This window comes from Salvelinus sp. IW2-2015, linkage group LG17, assembly GCF_002910315.2.
Source record: "Salvelinus sp. IW2-2015 linkage group LG17, ASM291031v2, whole genome shotgun sequence".
Classification (NCBI taxonomy): Eukaryota; Metazoa; Chordata; class Actinopteri; order Salmoniformes; family Salmonidae; genus Salvelinus; species Salvelinus sp. IW2-2015.
In genome coordinates, this window is record NC_036857.1 from 8,054,696 (window position 1) to 8,062,184 (window position 7,489).

Consider the following 7,489-nt stretch of genomic DNA (forward strand, 5'->3'; position numbering starts at 1 on the left):
TCCCGTTGACGGGCAGCTGTCGGCAGATGAGGGAGAAAGTTGGGTTTTTTGTTGTTCTCTAGGCTGAAGTAATAATTCCTGCTTGTCTCACACTGGTAAAGTGCTTGCACAGTGGGACTGGATGCGGAGGCTGCACGCTCCTTCCTCCCAACCACAACCCTTCTCACCTCGCTCCCTCCCTCTCTTCCTATCCATTCGCATCCTCCTTCCCTTCCCCCGACCCGCCTCTCCTCCCTCCAGCCCACTGCCTCTACTGTCATTCCTTCCTTTCCCCTCCCTCTCTTCCTCCCTCCCTTCAGGAGCTCTGTTAATAGATGACAGGCAGGGCTGATGATAGTTATTTTCTCCAGTCAGCCATCTTGACAGGATTCTGAGGGAGGCTGTGGCCTTTCTCTGAACCAACAGGAGATGAAGGCAATCAAGCCTGCTGGATTATTGTGACCTACAACTAAGTTTAGCGTCTGCTGTTGACTAGATGGCTGTTTTCTAGTGGATTGGAAGGCCCTCATTTATTTTGTGCAATGTTAGGTGTGAACCACACAATGATTTTAGTTTAAATCTGCTCTGTATGTGTCGAGGATTATGTTGCAAATCATTGAGGTGTGACAAAACTTTAATTGTACCATAAGATTGTTGTGTTCTTGAAGAATAATTACCTGAAGCATTTTCCCTATTTTCTATCGTGTGACTTCAGCTCAGCAAGTTTTCCTGAATGCCTATAATTACTTTGATTGTAGCCTACAGGCATTCAGAAATCATAGATACTTTTTTATTTTCCCATCACTATGGGGGCTGCGGTAGCTTTGAGGGTGGGCCAGCTACTGGAAGGTTGGCGGTTCAAATCCTACTGTAGACCAGGGCAAACATCTAGTGGGAGTGAGCTGGCAGCTGGAGGTTTGCTGGCATTGATGTCTCAGGTTGAAGTAATAATTCCTGCTTGTCTCCACGGTAAAGTGCTGCACAGTGGGACCTGTGATGCAATGCTGCCACGCTCCCTCCCTTCCATGTTCCCTAGAGCAAGGAACGTATGTGTTGGATAAAAAGCAGAAGACAAATTTCCATCCTGTATGGACTAATAAAGCTAAGTAGAATAAGAGCCTACAATTGGGACTCTACAAAACACTGTCTGCAATGAAAGAGAACATTGCTCTCCAAGGCTGTGTCTGCGGCAGAGCCACAAGATCCTTTGTTCCAGACACTCCTAGTTCCAGCCATTGTTCTCAAGGCCAAGGATGATGGAGGACAGAACAATAACCAACACAGCAGAATATAAAGCCCATCATCTATTCATTAGAAACTGCTGCTTTCAGGTTCATCTGGGAGGGTTCTTTAACTTTTGTTTTTAATCAACAGACATTTTACCATTCAATTTACAGAGATAGTAAAGTTTATAATGATGGGTAGGCACATGGCCTACTTCAGGAAGGATCAGACTAGCCACTCTATCAATCCTGTCATTACAAAAAATCAACAATCGTTGAGTGCAAAAACAAACATGTACCAAGGCTGTAGAAGATGCTATCATTGTCACTATGCTGAACTAAGACCCTTAGCGTTTTGTGAGACTAAAGCCAGAGTGTTGTGGTTTGTGTCCCTGTCAGGTGCATCAGTACTACGGTTCTCTACCCGAGGACAGAGTGCCGTATGTGAACAGCCCAGGAGAGAAGCACCGCATCAAACAGCTAATTCACCAGCTGCCCCCGCACGACAACGAGGTGACACATTAGTTTACCTGATTACCTGTGTCTAGTGACCTTTGACACATTTACGAAGGGATGTCTAATGTTTTTGATATGGGTGACGAAAGAGTGTTTTGGTTTGGTCGTCAGGTCCGATACTGCAACACGCTGGACGACGAGGAGAAGAGGGAGCTCAAGCTCTTCAGTAACCAGAGAAAGAGGGACAACCTGGGAAGAGGCAATGTCCGCCCCTTCCCCTTGTCCATCAGTGGGGCCATCTGTGAACAGGTACTCACTGCTGACACAAAACAAACATCACAGAAATCCTACAGCACAAAGAGCGGAAACATAGAGGGCACCACTAGGGGATGGTGCAAATGGGATAAAATCCATGCTACAGCAAATTTTATTTATATTTGAAAATAAATTCAGCTTTCTACTCAGATCTGTTCATGTCTAAATTAGATGCTTTCTCTGCCTTGGTTTTGGATTGATGTCTAATCAGCAGGATTAGCCATAAAAGCCCTTCATTGATAAGATCATGCACTTCACATTTAGAAACATTGGATTATTCATATCGTAACTGGCATCTCTCTCCCCTCCTCTCCCTCCTCCTTCAATCTCCCCTCCGTCTCTCTCCCCCTCCTTTCTCCCCCTCCTCCTCCTGCCACTCCTTTTCTCTCCCCCCGCCTTCTCTCTCTCTCCTCCTTCTCTCCCCTCCCTTGCTCTCTCCCCCTTTCTCCTCTCTCCCCCCCTTCTTCCTTCCCCCTCTGTAACATTTAATTTATCTGACTTACTTTCTAACTCTTTCTACTATTTATAATCTGGCCCCTTTTCCTCCCTCTCTCTCTCTCTCTCTCCTCTCTCTCCTCTCTCTCTTCTCGCTTCTCTCTCTCTCTCTCTCTCTCCTTTCCCCTTTTCTTCTCTCCTCTCTCTCTCTCTCTCTCTCCTCTCTCTCTCTCCTCTCTCTCTCTCTCTCCTCCTCTCTCTCTCCAGTGTGCGGGGCCAGATACAATGACGGACATGTGTTTTGGCCATCGCGGGCAGGCCACGGCCTGGTGTGGCACCCTCACTGCTTTGTGTGCAGCATGTGTGAGGAGCTCCTGGTGGACCTCATCTACTTTCACCAGGAAGGGAAGATCTACTGCGGCCGGCACCATGCCGAGAGGCTCAAACCCCGCTGCTGTGCCTGTGATGAGGTAAGCACCCCTGGGTTCAGAGGGCTGGGGTGGTGGGCAGTCGGCTGGGTTAGCTGGAGCTCAGCGGGAGATGGGGTTTAAGGGGTATTGAGTGTTGAGGGGTCTCACCTTCCACATCTCAGTTATCTGAGGAAGTCTTGCTGGGTTTGACTAAGTCTTATTTCAGCTAATTCTAAGATATGTGTGATCTTCACTTGGTAAGAATCTGTCTCCGCTTGGTGTGTATTTCTCACCCTCTCTAGTGGTCTATGGTTTGACAGTTCTTTTCTGTCTCTCCGGCATTTTATCTTTAATTATTTTTACTACTGATTTTGGTCTATCTATTTGCTTTAGATTCCGGTTTGCTGATGATTGTAATGTATGGTCTCTCTCTCTCTCTCTCTCTCTCTCTCTCTCTCTCTCTCTCTCTCTCTCTCTTAGATTATCTTTGCTGATGAGTGTACGGAGGCGGAGGGCAGGCATTGGCACATGAAGCACTTCTGCTGCTATGAGTGTGAGGCTCCGCTGGGCGGCCAGCGCTACATCATGAAGGATGGACATCCACACTGCTGCAACTGCTTTGAGTCTCTCTACGCAGAGTACTGCGACGCCTGCGGTGAACACATAGGTACACGGTTCTAGATGTTTCCTGAACATGATGTATACATACATTGAGTGAAACAAAACATTAGGAACACCTGCTCTTTCCATGACATAGATGAATCCAGGTGAAAGCTATGATCCCTTATTGCTGTCACTTCAATCAGTGTATTTCTCTTTCTTTGTTGTTGTCAGTTCGTATGTTCAATTAATAAATCATGCAATGATTCTATATTCTTCAAAACACGCCTGCATCCTTTACTTGTACTTCCATATTTACCTCTATGTAACTGCTTCTCTCTTCATTGCTGTCCATCTTCCTCCATCTCTCTTGTTGACATATCCATCCCTGCTTTTCTTTTTACCATTTCTTATTCCCTTGACCTATTTTTATCCCTTTCTCGCTCTCTGTAGCTAGGTTTCCATCCAATTGGCGACAGATTTTCATGCGAATATTGTAAAATCCTCATAGAAAATATGCACATTTTCCCACCAAGTGTTGTTTCCAGCAAACTGACTTGTGGATAAAAATCAGTGTGTGATGACATAGTGCACACAAAATTCACTTTTTCATGTGCCGAATAAAAATCTAAAGTTCAATGTGTTTCCATCACATTTTCAACTCTACCAACTCTATTTTTATATGTCAAATAGCAGTCAAGCATCAATCATCATGTCGCCAGAATAAGACCATCGAAATGTATTGAAAGGAGCATTAAGATCACTGTGCACTTTCACCACTCTGTGAAGTTCATCATAACTTATTTCATCTGTAGCCTAATAAACTGCATGACTTTACTTGCATAAAAATTTTGGATGGAAACGTGGTTAGTGTCTCTTTTTACATGTATCTTGCCCCCTGTTTTCACGTCTCTATGACTGTGTTGTTCCCACACGCCATCAGTCTCCCTTTGTCTCTCTGTATCTCTACCTCCATTTCTCCACTTCTCAAATCATTTCATTATTGACATGTTTTACTGGTGACGACAACCTAACGGAGCCATTCAAAGAACCTGTGGTCGTTAAGTGCCAATAGTCATAAAATCTGAGATAAATGTATATTTATTTAGTTATTTATTTAGTTATTATACAGACCGCATAATCCCAGTTTTGGGTAAAATCACAATATCAACCTTCTGGGAAATAAAACGCAGCGTTTGTGCTGTATTTAATTTCTTCTTCCAGTAAATATCATAAAAATATTTTGTAGGCTCATGTTTTACAGATTAGCTGAGGCTCTGAGCAGGCTCTTCAGAGACTGTGTGCTTGGCTCAGCTAATTACTGAGGAAAGTTACAGTCTCTCACTATAGATAATGGGTTTCAGCCAGTCAGTTAGACTGACGGTAATGCTGCTGATATACCATATGCCTATGCCAGTGTTCTTTCATCCAAAGGCAAGATCAAGCCTCCAATTGTCTGTGATCATTAAGAATCAGTTTGTGATATCCCGAAACTGACACCTTATTAGTAGTAAGCATCATTTCTAATTCTAATGCCAGGATGTGATCCTCTCCCCAGGCATTGACCAGGGCCAAATGACATATGACGGGCAGCACTGGCATGCCACAGAGGAGTGTTTCTGCTGTGCCCGCTGTAAGCGCTCCCTCCTGGGGCGCCCCTTTCTGCCCAAACAGGGACAGATCTACTGCTCACGCTCCTGCAGCGCCGGACAGGTGAACAACCAGCATTTAACTGAATGTTCTGGTGACACCTATATGTGTCTTTTCTATGTATTTCAATTATGYAATCAATTCCATCAAACAGGACCCAGATGAATCCGACTCCTCGGACTCGGCCTTCCAGAGTGCCCGCTCCCGTGAGTCCCGCCACAGCACCAAAATCATAAAACAGGATCACCGAAATACCGAGCAGGAGCGTCGCCAGCCAGCGCCAATGCCTGACCGTCTGTCTGTCGAGGTGGACCCCCTGTCTATCCATATGGACCGTCTGAGCCTTGGCTCCATCCAGACACCCAGCCGAACCCCCAGTCGCACCCCAAGCCGCACCCCTAGTCTCAACCAGGTGTGGATGAGCCGGGACGAACCTTACCCCCCAGCATACGAGGCAGCCTATGAGGGCTCCCCGCGGGACCCCTCTCCAACCCCCACGCCCCTGCTCCTGGGCCCGTGTAACCCCAGGCAGGGCTACAGCCCCAGCCCCAAACCCCACCCCCCAACCCAGAGCTCTGGCAACCCAGGGAAGAGGCCTGAGTCCTGGGTTAAAGAGCAGGGCAACACCAAGCGGACGCCCATGGCGGCATTGAGGGGCCAATCCTTCCAGGACAACTGGATCCACCACAGCCAGGACGAGTTCCGGCCACCCAAGCTGAGGACCCAGATGAGTTTTAACGAGGTGTCCAGCCAAGGCCAGGGCTTCTCAGATAAGAGGAGCATCAGCATGCATGGCTTCCAGAGGGACAGCAGGCCCCCCCTGACCAGGAACGCCATGAGCAACGGCATTAGCTTCACAGAGCCCCTCACCCCTCTGGAACAAACCCCCCGAGGATCCATGGAGTCTCTGGCCCTGTCCAACGCTACAGGTACTGTGCCCTCTCACCTGAGTTTAGAAGATAGACAGTAGATATGATCTAATATGATAATATGGCTAATGATTTATGCTCCCAATCAGGTAATAAAGTATAAATAACCTGTCTGTGTATCTTTCCCAGGTAACTCTCTGGATGGAGTCAATAAGCGTCAGGAGCACCTGTCCAGGTTCTCCATGCCAGACCTTAGTAAGGATTCTGGGATGAATGTGTCTGAGAAGAGCAACATGGGGACACTGGGTTCCCCTGTCCAGTTCCGCAGCTCTGAGTCCCTGACCTCCTCTCGGCCATACAGGAACCTGAATGCGCCCGTGCAGGTGGGGTACCCCCTGGGGTACTGGGACGCCCCCCAGCCTCTGGCCTTTGAGGGTAAAGGTCGTGTGGCCCTGATGGGGAGTAGTGGCAACCTCCGCATGCCCGCCGTGATTGAGAGGACACCTCGTCGTCGGCCCAATGAGCCAGAGCCCATACGGCAACAACTACCAACGCAACCACGGCGACGCAAACACCGCGGCAACGGTAATGATGGAAACGGCAACCACCGCAACAGTGGTCGCCACCACCGGCGCTCTCGACGCTCACGATCTGACAACGCCCTCCACCTGGCGGCCGACCGGGCAAATCACATGATGGAACCACCACACCGTCGCGTTCAGGAGGACTACGACCGTTTACCCGCCGGCCGCACCGCCCGGGACCTGTTTGGGGTTGGGGGCATGGGTGGTTACAGACAACAGCCTTATAGACCCTGCCCTCGCACCACCTCAGACCTCACCCTGCACAATGCAGCGGGGGGCGGGGGGATTCAGCCGCTGGGCCTGGGGGGGCCATACTGTGGTGGAGAGGGTACGGAGGGGGGCAGACCCTGGTGCTCTAGCTGCCTCGTCCTCTGAGTCTGAAGAAGATGAGGGGTACTTCCTGGGTGAGCCCATCCCAGACCTATCCAGCTACGCTACCTCAACAATGGGAGCTGCGCCACAGATACAGCCTACAGGGGTGGGAGGGATGGGGGGCCACCATGGACCCATACATGGACCCTACATGGAGGAAACCACGGACAGCTGCAGGGACAGCTACACATGCGCCAGAGGAGGAAGAGCAAGAACTGCACCATCTCATAGAGAGTGGAAGGGAGAAAGAGAGAGAAAGGAGTGGGAGGGAGACAGAGAAAATTAAGTGAGGAGAGAGAGAGTATGTGAAAGAGTGTATGTGTATGTGTCAAGAGAGAGAGAGAGAGAGAGACATATATATTTGATGTGTATGAGTTATACACTGGCTCTGTCGCGGGGGGGGGGGGGGGGGGTGTTGTTTGTGTACACCTACACAGTATGATCTAATCAGAACAGGAAGCCTGCAATGGACCGGCTTCTTACACAACTGCAATGTTTACAATGGTGACTAACGATTGGCACGAGCATCACATTTGTATTGTTAACTGTTTATTATATAGAACAAGAAAGGTTACGGCAAATTAKAAACTGTGTGT

General features: G+C 48.5%; 1 pseudogene; it reads left to right on the forward strand.

Moving 5' to 3' along the window:
• The first annotated feature begins 785 nt into the window (after positions 1-785).
• Positions 786-7,269, forward strand: LOC111976859 (prickle-like protein 2; annotated as a pseudogene).
• The last annotated feature ends 220 nt before the right edge of the window (positions 7,270-7,489 follow it).